General features: G+C 53.4%; 1 protein-coding gene across 2 annotated transcripts in view; it reads right to left on the bottom strand.

Annotated features, from left to right (window-relative positions):
- Positions 1-14870, bottom strand: part of Capn5 (calpain 5) — a 55524-nt gene extending 40654 nt beyond the window's left edge. Inside the window, exon 1 of one of the 2 annotated variants that reach the window (XM_059270859.1) lies at positions 14700-14870. The gene's annotated coding sequence lies outside the window, so the exon portion shown is untranslated. Of the gene's footprint in view, positions 1-12557; positions 12656-14699 lie in introns of those variants that run through there. The other variant, XM_059270875.1, reaches the window with a different exon arrangement.
- Positions 14871-15174: the final 304 nt, after the last annotated feature.

The raw sequence follows: 15174 nt of genomic DNA, 5'->3' as shown, positions 1-15174 counted from the left end.
CACTCCAAAGAGACTCCAGTTCTCTGGAGCCCGCCGTGTGCAAGCCACCGAGGACGAGGTCTGTTGTCCACTGTTGCGAACAGTGCCAGGTGGGCACACTGTTGCCATTTTCAGATTGAGGACTGAGGCCCTGGGAGGTGTTCCCACAGAGGCAGTGGGCTGGAACCCAGGTCCTCAGGTTGAGGTGGCCTACCTTGGCCTCGGGAGAAAGGGCTAGGCAATGGTACGCAAGCTCCCCCACACAACCCTCAACTGAGCTTCGGCCCAAAGGACGGGAAGATGAGGGATCTCCAGGGAAGGGCAGAAACAGCAAGGAAAAGGTGATGGGCCGGCAATGCCTTCTTCTGTATCTGCAGTCTCTGCATCCATTCAGGGTTGCTCTGGGGCCTCAAGCCAACCATTTAACTTCCCTGGCCTCTCCCCCACCCAGGAAGGTCAATCTCCTCGGGGCCCTAGGCCTCCCTCAGCCTTGGAGCCTTGGGAAAAAGAGAAAGGAGAGACTGGAAAACCTCAGGGCCCTTAGGCACCACGCAGGCTCATTAGCCCTGCAGGCGTTAGCAGTCAGTGCTCGGGAAGCAATTTAAGCCACAGGAATTAGATCAGGGAGCCGAGAAATCAGCTATCCTAATTCCAGTATTTCAGAGCCCAGAGGGCCCAGAGAGGCAGAGCAAGCAGGCTGAGATCACACAGCCAGGATGGCAGATGAGGCTTCTGGCTGCTCTCCAGGCCACAGAGGGCTCAACACCACAGGCAGGATCTGCTCTCCCAGGAAAAAGAGACTGTGCAACCAGGAGAAACCGGGTGAGGAGGGTGGGCAGGGAAGGAGGGCATGAATAGATGGGGGTGGGCCACCAGCAGAGGCTCTGCCATGCCTCAGTCATTCCTCCTCATCCCTGACGGGCAGGCCTGGCCTACTTCTGGAGTTCTTCTGGGACCTGGCCTTTACATACTCAGCCCCTACGCACCAACCAAGAGGTTGTTACCACACAGTACCACACGGGGTCAGAGCCTCAAGGGGTCACAGACTGCAGCCTCTCCCATCTCCAGGCACCATCTCAGGAAGCAAAGTATAAACAGGAAGGCAGGAAACCCAGACTGACACACCAGCCTCTTCTCTGGCCTGTACTCCAGGCGTGGCCATTTTTGCCCGTGTTTCAGCTGGACAAGACCCTGTGTCATGTTAAGGACAGGCTGGGCTTCCCAGCTGTCTCATGTCCGCTTTCTTCCCTTTCTCTGCCAATCTCACCCTTGTATCCTTTACCCTGGAGACCTACATTCCAGTGTCAGGCGTTTCTTGCAGGTCCCTCAAGCTGTGAGCTCAGGGCCTTTTCATATGCCTCTCCTTCATAATCCAGCCCTTGCCTTGGCCATCTGGAGCCCCCAGTAGCCCAGCACCAGCTACATTATGCCCATTTGGTCACCCCTTGTCCATTTTCCCAGCCCACCCTCTGAGGACAGGGCCTACATCAAGTACTTCTGCATCCCCACTGCCAACAGGGAGGCGCTGGGATTCAGCAACCACAGAACCATTGCCACAAAAGTTGAGTGTGGCAGTGAATCCCAGATACGAAGACCAAGCTCAAGAGAGGCGGGGCTGGGGCTGGAGAGGTAGCTCAGTGGTTAAGATCACTGACTGCTCTTGCAGAGGATAAAGGTTCAGTTCCCAGCATCCACATGGCGGCTCACAACTGTAACGGGGATTCAAAGCCTTCTTGTTACCTCCACAGGCACCAGGCATGCCATGCCCATGGTACCCAAACATACATGCAGTCAGCATTCGGGCCAGCGGGAGCCGCCCTCCTCTGCCTGCTGGGCCAAGCATCCGCTAGCCTCCTGGCCTTCCTGATGGCTGTGTGCCAGCGGGGGCCCACACCCCATTGTCCAGGCTGAGCTGGCTATGGCCCTGCCCTTCAGCCACTGTGACTAACTCCAGGCTACAGGGCCCCAGGGCAGGACTAGGCTGGAGGCCTTCACAGGCCACACAGCCTACAGGGTCTTTGTCAGAAGTGGGAGCTTCTGGAAGAAGAAATAATGGAGCCGGGACAATCAGAGAACAGGTTGAGTCTGCGTCCAACAGCAGGAGCCACACAAAGGCCAAGAACAGCCTTGGCCATCAACAGAGGCCCAGCTAGAGGAGCCACGCCCCAGGCAAGCAGCTTATCCTAAAGTCCTGGTCACCGAGACACTGCCAGGGTAGACAAACAGATAGATCAGTGGGATGGAACAGAACAGAACAGTCTACTCGGTCCACAGGTATAAGGACACCTGATTTATGGCTTGGTGCACTGAGCAAAGAACCACAGTTTCAACCAATGGTTTCCCTTGCTCTCCACAGGGAAGAAGGGCGATCTCGACCCTACCTCACACTACACACTGAACCAATCCCAAGAAAACAGCCGTGGAACTCCAGCCACGGGGCTGCCTGCAACCAGTATAACATGGAGCCAGAGAACTGGCTCTGTGGTTAAGAACACTTGGTGCTCTTGCAGAGGACCCAGGTTCGGTTCCTGACACCCACAAGGTGGCTCACAACCACCTGTAACTCCAGTTCCAGGGCATCCAATTCATTCTTCCAGCCTCCGCAGGCACTAGACATGTGTGTGTGTGGCACACAGACACACACGCAGACAAAACACCCATACACATAAAATAAAATAACACTAAAACTAAAATTAACAACAGAACAAACAAACAAAAACAGCGCAATAGACAAGGAAGAGCAACTCCAAACATCCAGTAAGTAGAAGGCAACGATCGGCAAGGAGATGCAAATTAAAGTAATAGTGAGACAGCAGCCCATCCTACCAGCAGGGCTAGCGCGAGAAGCACCATGACATGCTAGCTCACACATGTCCCAAGCACAGGCTGGGTGTGAAGCTCGGTAGCACAGTCATGGGCTAGCACACAGGAAGCCCTGGGTTCCACCCTGAAAAACAAAACAATCAAGACCACAAGTGGCACTCTGATGCCTGGCAAGGGAGGACATCTGCACAGTGACTCTGTAAAGCGCTAGAGTTCCTGCTGAGTATGAGCAACACATGCTCCATCGTCTAGTTAGTTCGCTCCGAGATGTATCGACCGTATCCCACAGATTCAGTGAAACACAAGAATGTTCAGCACAGATTTCTTTTTAAAGTTTTTTTTTTTTTAAAGGCCTTGAACTCTTGGTCCTCATCCTACTGCCCAAGTGCGGGAATCCCAGACATGGGAGCCCCAGCAGAAACTGGTATGTTGAAAATGAGAAAATACTCAAAGACCATCAGTAAAGGACTGTGTGAGGGGGGTTTGCTGTTGTCTCTTCAAATAATAAAAAACAGACTCATGGCTGTACACATCCCCACAGATGGAGTTCACAGGCATGACATTAAACAGAGACATTACTACGTGATTTCATTAAATCAAATGGCAAAGCAGGGCCAGATCACTCTGATACCAAAGCCATAAAGGAAAGTTACAGGGAAGCTGGAGAGGAGGCTGAGAGGTTAAGGGCACCTTCTGCTCTCTCAGAGGACCTGAGTTCTGTTCCCAGCACCCATGTAGGGGTTCAAACCACCTACAATTTCAATTTCAGAAGATCTAATGCCCTCTTCTAGCCCCTTCATGCATTGCACTCAGGTGCACATACCCACACACATACACACACATAAAAAGAAAAAAAAGTTACAGGCCAGAAGTTCCTAAGGAACACAGACACAGAAAACCTGGGGTTCCACCAGGTGGTGGTGCACACCTTTAATCCCAGCACTTGAGAGGCAGAGGTAGGTGGATCTCTGTGAGTTTGAGGCCAGCCTGGGTTACAGAGTGAGTTCCAGAACAGCCAGGGCTACACAGAGAAACCCTGTCTCAAAAAAAAAAAGAAAAGAAAAGAAGAGAGAGAGAGAGAGAGAGAGAGAGAGAGAGAGAGAGAGAGAGAGAGAGAGAGAGAACCTGGAGTCCAGGAGCACAGTGTTACAGCGTTACCGTGTGGATTTAGATGCTACAGAAAAGCTTCAGCAGAGGACTAGGAACAGGACTCCCCAGCACCTAAAAAGGACAGTCACTGCGATCCAGTGTCTGGGAAATAGAACAGCTCAGCAGCGACAGTGTGATCTGGGTGTGATGGCTCCCACGTGTGACCCTAGCCCTCGAGATGCTGAAGCAGGAGGGGTGACAGGAGTCCAAGGCCAGCCTGGGCTACATAGTGAGACACTGTCTCCAAAGATGGATGAAAACCACATAATCCTCTTGTTAGATGTAAGGAAAATATTTCGGAACACTCAGTATCCTTTAATGATAAAACCTCAACAAATCAGATAGAGGAGTAATGTTCAAAACTAAATAATAAAATAAAGAACATGAAAGGGGGTAACATGCAAAACTCAGTTGTGTTTCTGTGCTAATAATAAATTATCCAAAAATGATGAGAAACCCCATCCACAGCAGCTACAGAAAGAAAACAAAATAACATGCTTAGGAATAAATATGAGCAGGGAGATGAAAACCCTTCACACTAAAACTGAAAAAACATCGAGAAGAATGAAGGAAGACACAAATGAACGGCTAGATATTCCATGCTTATGCACTGGAAGAAATGATGCTGAGGCAAATACTACCCCCCTTCAATCCCATTCAGCATAACTCTGAAGACCCTCTTCACAGAAAGAGAAACAGACCCTAAAATTCATAGGAAACCACAAAACATCCTTCAATTGCTTAAGCAATTTTGAACAAAAAGGACAAAGCCAGAGATATCACATTGTTGGTTAAAAATAAAAAAAACACCACCGGGTCCAGGAATGTAGCTTAGTTGGTAGAGTGCTTGCCTAGCATGTGCAATGCCCTGGGCCCCACCTCAGCACCACAGAAGCCCAGTGTGCTGATCCATGGTCGGCTCTCGGGACAGAGGCGGGAGGATCAAGAACTAAAGGTCATCCTTGCCCACCCAGAAGTGCTGCATAAGATTGTGTCTCAATAAATAAATAAATAAATAAATAAATAAATATCCTCCACTCCAGGAATGAAGCTAGTGTGAGGTGTGTTCCTGTAATCCCAGCATGAAGGAGATAGAGGCAGGAGGATGAGGAGTTTAGAGCTAGCCTTAGCTACATGAGATCCAGTCCAAATGTGTGTGTTTGTGTTGTCTTAGTTAGGGATTGTATTGCTGTGACAAAACAACACAACCAAAAGCAGTTGGGGAGGAAAAGGTTTAATGGGCTTACACTTCCACATCACTGTTCATCACTGAAGTCAGGACAGGAACTTAAACAGGGCAGAAACCTGGAGGCAGGAGCTGATGCAGAGGCCATGGAGGAGTGCTGCTTACAGGCTGGGCCCTCCCACATTAATCACTAAGAAAGTGCCCTATAACCAGATCTTATGGAGGCATTGACTCCAGCTTGTGTCAGGTTGACATAAAACTAGCCAACACACACACACACACACACACACAGCAGAACTACGATCATCAAAACAGCATGGCACTGGGGTATGAGGCCAGGAACAGAAGTCCAGACGATTAGACACACGTTTACAGTTCAGTGATTTTTCAGCAAAGGTCTCAACATCACCCCTTGGGAAAAGGATCTCGACTCCAGTCAAGGGGGTGGGAACAGGGGAAACCCACACGCAACAGAATTAATTACACCCTAATTTCAAATACGCAAAATCCAGCTCAAATGTATTAGTGACCAGAAACTGTAAGACTGCCAGAAGAAAACAGGGAAACTCCACAGCACTAGCCTGGGCAGTTATTTTTCAGATATGACCCCCAAGGCACAGGAAACAAGGGCAAAGGCAAACAGGCTGACATCGAAAAGCCTCTACACACAGGAAGTGGTCCACGGAGCGAAGACAGCCCACAGAACACAAAGCCTACTTCTGATAAGAGACTAATTTCTAACGCGATAAGGAACTTGGGCAACTCCACAGCCACAGAGCAGACATTCAGTTGTTAAACAGGCAAAAGACCTAAAGAGATGTTTCTCAGCCGGGCGTTGGTTGGCGCACGCCTTTAATCCCAACACTCGCAAGGCAGAGCCAGGCGGATCTCTGTGAGTTCGAGGCCAGCCTGGTCTCCAAAGCGAGTTCCAGGAAAGGCACAAAGCTACACAGAGAAACCCTGTCTCAAAAAAAAAAAAAAAAGAGATGTTTCTCAGAAAAGAAATATGAACAGCCGTCGGGGACACCAACAACCGTTCGACATCAGCAACCACCAGGAAATAGAAAATCAAAACCAAAAGGACATGCTCTCTCATACCTGGTAGAGTCCTCACAAAAATGAGACCAGCATGGGGGAGATGTGCGGCTACTGTGGACCACAGCAAACATGCATGCGCCTATAATCCTAGCATTAAGGAGGTCCGGGCAGGAGGGCCGTAAGTTCTAGGCAAGTCTCAGCCATATACTAAAACCCGGTCAGACTCACAAAACAATCCAAAATAGAACTAGCCTGGGCCAGCAATCCCACTCCTAGATCCGTATCCTGAGGAAATGAAATCAGCACGGTGAAGAGACATGTGCATGCCGTGGTCATTACAGCAGAATTCACTACAGATACGGGAACAACCCAAATGCCCATCAACAGACGAATGGATAAGGAACTGTGGACCGGGGGCTGGGGGTGTAGCTCAGCTGGTATAGTGCCCCTGAGTGTGACTCCCAGAGGTATGTAAAGTGGGCATGGTGGTGTGTATGCCTGCAATCCCAGCAGGAGGGAATTAGAAGCAGGAGGATCAGGAGTTTAAGGCCAGACTCTACAATAAAGGAAATTCAAGACTAGCCTGGGCTCCATAACGTCTTGTCTGAAAGAGCCCAAACAAGGGCCAGTGAGATAGCTCAGGGTAAAGCACCTTGCTGTACAACCTGGCAGCTTGAGTTCAACTCCCAGATAAAGGGAGGGAGGGAGGGAGGGAGGGAGGGAGGGAGGGAGGGAGCGCTGACTTCACAGCTGTCCTCCGGCCTCCGCATGCCTGCTGTGACATGCCCCCACTCCTACACACTAATAATGACGAAACAAATATTAATGAGTTTCTAAAAAGCAGGTGTAACTCACCAATAATGGCTACTGTGTCAATCAGTTTCCTGTTCCTGTGATAAACACCTGAGATAACCAACTTCTAGAGAGAAAAGGTTGATGTGACTCACTTTAAGTGGTTCCAAGCCATGATGGGTGAACCCATGACATTCAGACCTCTAATGTGGGGCTGGAAAGCAATGTTGGGGACCTCAAGGTGAGTCAGAACCTCACAACCCATAGTGGCTGCGAGTGAAAGCAGGAGGAAGAAATCGGGGCTCCACAGGGTTCCGCCATTCATCAATAGCACCTTGCTGGGGACTAAGCCCCTCAGCACATGGCCTTCGGGGAACATTCCAGACCCAAACTATGGCACTATTTTTGGCTTTCCAGTCGGGTGCACTCAGAACTGCTAACCCTCCAGGCAACACAGGTGAAGAGGGGCCCAGCATGGCAGATACACTGGGATCAATGCTCCGGGCAGGGGAACATGGCACACTAGGGCACACTTTGGTCAGTGCTCCCAGGAGCAGGAAAGGCGGCAGGGCAGGGGGAATGCTGGTTACTCTTCGATGAAGCATGATGGTATGGGATGTGTCTCCACGTCAGAGTGTGTGACCAGCCTGTGTGAGGGTTCCATCCCCAGCACGATGAGCGGGGGCTGGGCAAGCCCCCACTTCCATTATGTTCTCGGTCCTGCCAAAGCTGTTGTCTGGCCCCCGAGGCCTCCAGCTCTTTTTCTGCCGAGGAAGGGAGGGCGGATGGATGGGGACAGAGCAAGTGTGAAGGGAAAGCTGGGCTCAAGCCACCCAGGGTTCCAGACTCCTGGCTTCTGGCAGTAGAGACTTCTGGCTGTGGAGCTGAGGCAGCCAGGCCCAAATGAGTCACCCAGCCAACGCCAGGCAGGCTGGCACCCACACTGGGAAATCCTGTTTTTCTCCTTCCCTTCCCCTTATCATTTCTGTTGGTGTCCAATCCCCTCTCCACCCGTGAGACTGCGAGCTTCTGACACACCACCACCCAGGTGATGTCCCTGTCATGTCCATGCCGCCCCCCACCCCCATCCCGCCCCCTCACCAAGGCTAAAAGGCAGGGCCAGGCACACGGAGCAGATCTGAACTAGCCGTAAGGAATGAAGGTCCAGGAGCTTGGACGCCTTCACATATACACAGTGAGAAAACAGTTCTTTCTTGGCTCTGTGTGGTCCTGAGTCATAGGCCTGACCCCACAGCTGTTCTCTATTTGGGACTTAGGTCCTGCTGAAGGTGGCATAAACAGGCAGAAGCTGGGAGGCCTCCGCAACCAGGAGGCTGCGGGGATGGGCTGGGGGAAGGGTCCTTCAGCCCTGGGCTTCTGTGGGCCATGGGCAGTGACGGGAAGAAGCGGAAAACGTGGCCCAGAACCTGAGGAGAGACTTCCTGCCTTGGCGACTAACTTCCACAATTGAGTTCTCAAAGACTCGCTTTCCAGGAAAGCCCTCAGCCTGGGTAACAGAGGGCAGCGGGTCACCCTTCCACAGGCCCCCAGCCCAGCACCATAGGCTGCAGAGCAGACAGAGCAGACACTGTACAGGAGCGGGCCAGGGTGGGCAGATGCAGCCTGTATTCCCAGCAACAGAGCAGGGGCGGGATGGGATGCTCAGGCCCAGGACACAGGTGCCACTCACTCCCCACAGGAGAGACAATGTGATGAAAGGAAGCTAGCTCTGGCCATGTGACCCCAGGCAAGCTCCTGCCCTCTCTGGCCTGCAGGTTCTTACCATGGATGGTGGGGTAGAGAAGGCTTTGTCACTTGATTTCCAATCTGGTAGATCTGTTACCAGGACAACCATACCCCTGCTCCCACAACCATCCCCCCTGCTCCCCACCTTCCCTCACCTGGTTTTTTGCATGGGCAGGCTAGGACCCTAACTCCACCTCCTTCTAAAATGGAGGGTTTTAGTAACGGTACCCATTTCTCAGATGGAGAAACTGAGGTGCCCTTTCTCAACTCAAGTTCCAGCTTTAGAAACAGACTGGTCTGTTTCCATTGCCCAGAGGGAGGAGGAGTGAACATTCAGGGCAGAGGCAGGAGCCTGTCCTATGTCAGAGTCCGGTTCTGCCCATTTCCTCTTCCACAGTCCTGCCCCTGCCCCTGCTCTGTGCCTGGCCGAGGAGGGCAGCAGGAGTCAGAAAAGGCTGTGCCCCAGAGGTCAGCTGGTGGAGAGAGAGAGAGAGAGAGACCCCAGGAGTGCCAATGAGTCTGCTCTGGGAAGGAGGGGGCCTGTGTGGACCAGGACTTCAGAGAGGTGGGAGGAGGAGGAGGAGGAAGAGGAAAGCTGAGAGGAGCAAGCCGGCTAGGCCAGGCTGGAGGACGGGTGTGGGGGAGGGGAAGAGGGAAGTAGGAGCAGGCAAACCAACTTACAAGGGACCTGAAGGGAAAAGGAGGCCCGGGGCCCATGCAGGACTCGGACCAGGAGACCTGGCTGCACCGGACGTGGCGTGGTGCCGGCTGTGGGAAGGAAAAGCAGGCCATGGCCCACAGGCCAGGGTGCTCTGGGTCAGCTGGGCTCCTTCCTTGGAGACACTGCCTCCTAGGATGGCGGACCAGGTGTCAAGGTGATGTGTTGGTGACGTGTCCAGGCCCTGTGCACTGCTTTGAGCTGAGTTCAGTTCTTGCCCACAGCAGCCTTGGATGCCAGTGTCCCCTCCCCATGCCAAGGTAGAGACAAACTGGAGGTCAGGATATCGAGCTGGGCCTGAAACGCCCCACTCCTAAAACAAGGAGGAAGGGCCAGGAAGGGCTAAGCAGTTCACCTCTATGAACCAAGGCCCAACCTACCCCCTCACCCTCATACCTATTCCCACCCAGAAGTATTCTCTCAGCCTTAGTTCTCTCTCTCTCTCTCTCTCTCTCTCTCTCTCTCTCTCTCTCTCTCTCACACACACACACACACACACACACACAGTCTCACTATGTAGGCTTTTCTGGCCTAGGATAAACTGGTTATATAGACCACAGAGATCAGCCTGCCTCTGCCCCGCTCTGCCTTGCCCCCACTTGCCACTCTAAGTGCTAGAGTTAAAGCCTTGAGCCACCACGCCCAGCTCAATGACCTGCCATGCACTAGCTTTACTGAATGCACATCTCACGTGAGCTACACTCTGCCCTAAAACCATAGCACAGTGCTAGCAGGATGGGATCCAGTCACGGGGATGACCGCAGGGACAGGGTGACACAGTCCACTCTCCTAATATCACTAGGTTCTGGCTCCCATGGGCCTGGGGTGGGCACCAGGGCCAGAGACAAAGCAGCCCTGGGCCTTTCCAAAAGGAAGCAGGCAGAGGACACATTAAGTCACCGAGAGTGACCTCATGAGATACCCAGGACCTTGACTAGGGAACCTGCTGTAGGTACCAGAGAGTTGTGTGTGTGTGTGTGTGTGTGTGTGTGTGTGTGTGTGTGTGTGTGTCTGTGTGTGTGTGCTGGAGGGTGTCTGCAAAGACACAACAATCAGTTTCTTCCCTGGGCTGATAATGGCTCCCAAAGATATCCATATGGGAATCCTTAGACCCTGTGGGCCTTGCGTAGCACTAAAGGCTTGCAGATGGATGGGGAGAGGATCCTGGATGTGTCCTAATGGTCTGCGCAAGTGTGCTTATAAGAAAGAGAGAGGGGCTGGAGAGATGGCTCAGAGGTTAAGAGCACTGACTGCTCTTCCAAAGGTCCTGAGTTCAATTCCCAGCAACCACATGGTGGCTCACAACCATCTGTAATGACATCTGGTGCCCTCTTCTGGCCTGCAGTCATACATGCTGTATACGTAATAAATAAAAAAAAAAAAAAAAAAAAAAAAGAAAGAAAGAGAGAGGCAGGGCTGGGCACGTGGCTCAGTGGCAGAGTACCTGCTTAACATGGATAAGACTCTGGGATCCTTCCTCACCACTGCCCAGAATGAATGAATGAGTGAATGAATGAATGTATGAATGAATGAAACCATACGTGACAGCACACACTGGTGTCCCTAACACTTTGCAGGCAGAGGTAGGAGGATGAGGAGTTCAAGTTTTAAGGCTATTCTGAGCTACAGGAGACCCTGGCTCAGAAAAATGGGGAGGGGGCACCCACAAGCCCATTCACCAGGTAAAGGCACTTGCTGCCCACCTCTAACTTCCCGAGTCGCGTCTCCACCACTCATGCAAAGGTAGAAGAAAGAAAACAACCACACAAAACTGTCCCCTGACCTCCACACACCAGCCACAGCACATGGACAGCCAGACACAAACCTCGGGCACACACAGTAACGAAGAAAATAGAACTTAAATACAAACAAGAAGGTAGGGAGGCATGGGGAGGTTTGGGTGCGGAAGAGGAAAACCGAGATGGGGTAGAAACTGGGGTGATTCAGTCGTAAGGAATGTCAGCAGCCACAAGAGCTAGAGGAGGCAAGGCCCACATTCTCCCCTGGAGCCCCGAGAAGGATCTAGGCTGGTTTTAGTCCTACAAGGCTCATTTCTGCTATCCCGGACCAGAGGAAAATAAATCCACATTGTTTTAAACCACCGACATTTGGGGTTCAGCAATCATGAGGAAGAGCATCCCTGAGGAACAGGAGGCGGGGTGAGTGATGGAGCCTAACTGCTCCCCACTGCTTGGAGGAGGATGACATTACAGTTTGAACTGTCCCCCAATGCAACATGAAGGTCCCTGTTACAGTTACTAGTGAGAAGTCACAGAGTCCCTACCTCGGCCTACCCAGCAGGGGTCAGAGGGTACCAACAGGGACTGACTAGGCAGGAGCAGACATGAGCAGACTCTCAGCCCTTGTCCCACACCTGTGCACACCTGACAGTACCCAGGAACAGGCCTGGTCTGTTGTGGCCACCTGACCACATGCTCCACTGAGACATAAGACCACAGGCTACATCCACAGGCCACCCGACTCTCACAACCAACTCTGGGAAGCCTGGGGTCCCAAGGACAATGGTCCCAGCAATGACTACAGGGCGTGGCAACTCAGCCCTTACTGGGCTACAAAAACACCCACATTCTACAACCTCATATCTAAGCTCAAGAATAGGCTTCATGAGGTCCAGGCTGGTACCCCAAAGGCATGCGGCCCAGTTTGCCTTTAGTTTGCAAGGAAAGACAGGGCCTAAGGCCTAAAGGGAACTAACAGTTCCACCTGATCTGAGGTAACTCCAGGGTGGCACCACTACCCAGAGAACAGGCTACAGAGGTGGGGGCCTTGAAGGCCAAGCCTGGCGACCTTAGGGGACTGTAGGAAAATTGAAAGAGGATATCTGGAGGATTTGGGCAGTTGGGAGGGGCCCCTCATGCACTGAGAGATAGGGAGAGGAAGGCCTAATCAGCACGACAAGCTACAGATAGCCTGCCAGTGAGTCTGCAGGGCTGCTTGGAGAAGGTGTGACAGACCTGATGTCTGTAACTGGGGACAGCCAGGGCTCACATCCACGAGCCCTTTCCAAGACGTATGTAAGGTGTACCTCAGCTTCCGTGGCCCTGCTTCTCCCCGGGGGATAAGGGGGGTTTGGGGTGGCCAGAGGACAGTAAGCAGAGGACTTACAGCGATCAGCAGGTCCTCTCACTCACTAAAGCCAAGGGGGCTCCCACTTCAGTGGGGGGAAAAAAAAAAACAACCCACTGCTGTCTAGTCCTCTTGCCTCAAAACCGGTCTCTCTTTCCTCAGTGAAGGGACCCAGTGACTATGGCTGTCAACTGGTTACCAAACACCTCACAGTAAAGTGCCGAGTGACCAGAGCTAATGTCACCATCATCATCCTTAAGTCTCTGTGACAAGGCAGCATTCAGCCTCAGTAGGGGAAACTGAGCCACAGGTAAAGCTCTCTGCTTCAAGGGCATGGGCAAGCAGGAAGGAAAGGAGCCAGTCTCGAGGAGAAAGAAAGCGGGCCCCTCAGGCAAGAGGCGGGTGGAGAGTGGCCTCCCAATGCCCTCTGAGAGGCCAAGGGAGGCCTCTTTTTTTTGGGGGGGGGGGGACTGGATCTCAGAGCCATCCCAAGAGCACTCAGGGAAAGTAGAGATGAACATAGAGACAGCAGAGGCCTCCGAAAAGCCCACAGATGTCCCACCGAAAGCCACAGGCTCCCTGCCACCAATGCTCAAGACCCCCCTCACTGGTCCCCATCTTAGAGGCGGCCCCCTGCTCTTACCCAGTAATGGGGCCTGTAAAGTTTCTCCTGGACTTTCCACTCCTGCTCCAAACAGATCTCCCTCCTCTCTTGCCACACCTAGCCCAGGTGAGGTGCTGAGGAGAACAGAGGGCAAGTGGGGGCTCTCCCTGCTGGAATCTCTACAGTAACCTCTCCCCCAGAGTAGCCAAATACAGCCCTTGCCAGACACACCCCTTGCATGCAGCGTCACATCTCTGTCCTTTTCTCGTGTTCTTTCCTGGCCTGTTTCACGGTTTAAATTCTAAGGTCCTTTCTTCACCTTGCTGAACTTTCCCCAATCCCTGTTTGGATGAACTATCAGCTCCCAGGCAAGGGTGGCCCTGCCTGGGACTGACTTTGCCTTCTTTTCAGAACTCAAGTCAGGGGGCTTATCTGTGGGCCCACCAGCCTCTCAAGGGGAAAAGAAACCTCTCAGGGCAGGTTCCACCCAGGCTTCAGCTCTGACCCAGCCTCGGGCAGCAGCCGCAGCTGGACCCAGCCCTCCAGCCTTCTTCACCTCCCTAAGCCTGTAGCAAGGACCAGCAAGGCTCATTTTCACCCCCACCCCTTGCCAAGGCAGAGGTTCCCAGGAAGGTCTCCCTAGCTCCCTGAACACTTAGCTGCCCTCAGCCCTGGCTGAGTGCTCCACCCTCTGGCACAGAGAGAAGACCATGGCCTGTGCCTTGGGGACCTGGGTGCCAGTTCTGGCTGGGTCACTTTAGACTCTTAGGCTTGGAGGGGAGCTGGCTTCCCTTCTGCAGCTGGGGCTCATCTGTGTGAGGTCTGGGGTTGAATCTCATCACAGGAAAGGTTTGGGGGAACATTTAGCACCTGTTAATGATCTTCGGTCCTACTCCAACTCTGAACCCCTTAGGAAGACCTTTCCTACATCCCCAAGCCTGAGGGCTGGGGGTGGGGTGGGACGCCAGTCTCTGCTAGACCCGCCCTGCTCCCAGCACCACACACCCAGCCCTGCAGCCAAGGAGAAGGCCCCCATTCAACCTGGGGACCATGGCCAAGAAGGGGCACAGGACCATACAGCTGGGGTCTTTGGCCTCATGCCTTCTCCAAGCCATGACATAGAGGCACCTAGAAGGGATAGAAGGTTGAATGGGCTGAGGGTTACAGAGGTGGAGACAGGAAAGGGGACTTGTAAGGAAGATTAGAAAGAGTTAAGCCCGATGATAAGCACACACCAGCGCCTCTGCACCGGGAGTACAGCATCAAAATACCCAGGTGGAGGCAAGGGAGGCCCCTCACCCAGGACTGCGTGGAGGTGGGGATGAGTCCGGGCGGATCTTTGGGGCGGGAAAGGGGGTGGGGGGTGGTGCTCCGCCTCCTAGGCCTGCAGGCCAGCGCTCACCTCCCAGCCCTGAATCCGCGGGATGTGCAGCTCGTGTTCCGATTCGTGCTGCACCTGCACCTACACCTGCGCGCGACACACACACACACACACACACACACACACACACACACACACACACACACACACTAACACACGCGCTCGCACACGCCTCCCTCTGCGCAGCGCCTCCTACCTGCCGCGTCGCCGCAGCTGGAGCCGGACTCCCGGGATACAGGGCACAGCGCAGGCACTGGAGCGGAGGCTGGACCAGCCCGCGCTGAAGCCTGGGACTCCGCAAGGAGTTGCTGTCCCGGCGGCCCGCGGGCTGGGGCTGGAGCTCGGCAGCTGGAGCTTGGACCCCGGGGCTTCGCTCTGGCCCGCCCAACCTCTAAGCCTCCGCCCATTGGAGGCAGAGGCGTGGTCTCGGGAAGGGATGAGGGAGCGAGGACCGGCAGCTGAATGCGCATGCGAATCCGAGAGGCCAGTCTCCCAGAGGCCACCCGCTAGTGCTGGCTAGGAAGTGGGAGGGTGGCCCTGGCCCCGGCACTCCCTCCTTCCCACCCCAGTGTTGTCCGCAGTAGGAGAGCCTCCCGGGGCGCTGACTGCCCAGTGTGGCATTGGCCCTGACGGATCTGCACGCCCTACCAAATGCTGGCAGAGGATGTTGA

The sequence above is a fragment of the Peromyscus eremicus genome, chromosome 1 (genome assembly GCF_949786415.1).
Source record: "Peromyscus eremicus chromosome 1, PerEre_H2_v1, whole genome shotgun sequence".
Taxonomy (NCBI): Eukaryota; Metazoa; Chordata; class Mammalia; order Rodentia; family Cricetidae; genus Peromyscus; species Peromyscus eremicus.
Note: the sequence above shows the minus strand (reverse complement) of the source record. Positions and strands in the feature narration are given on the sequence as shown.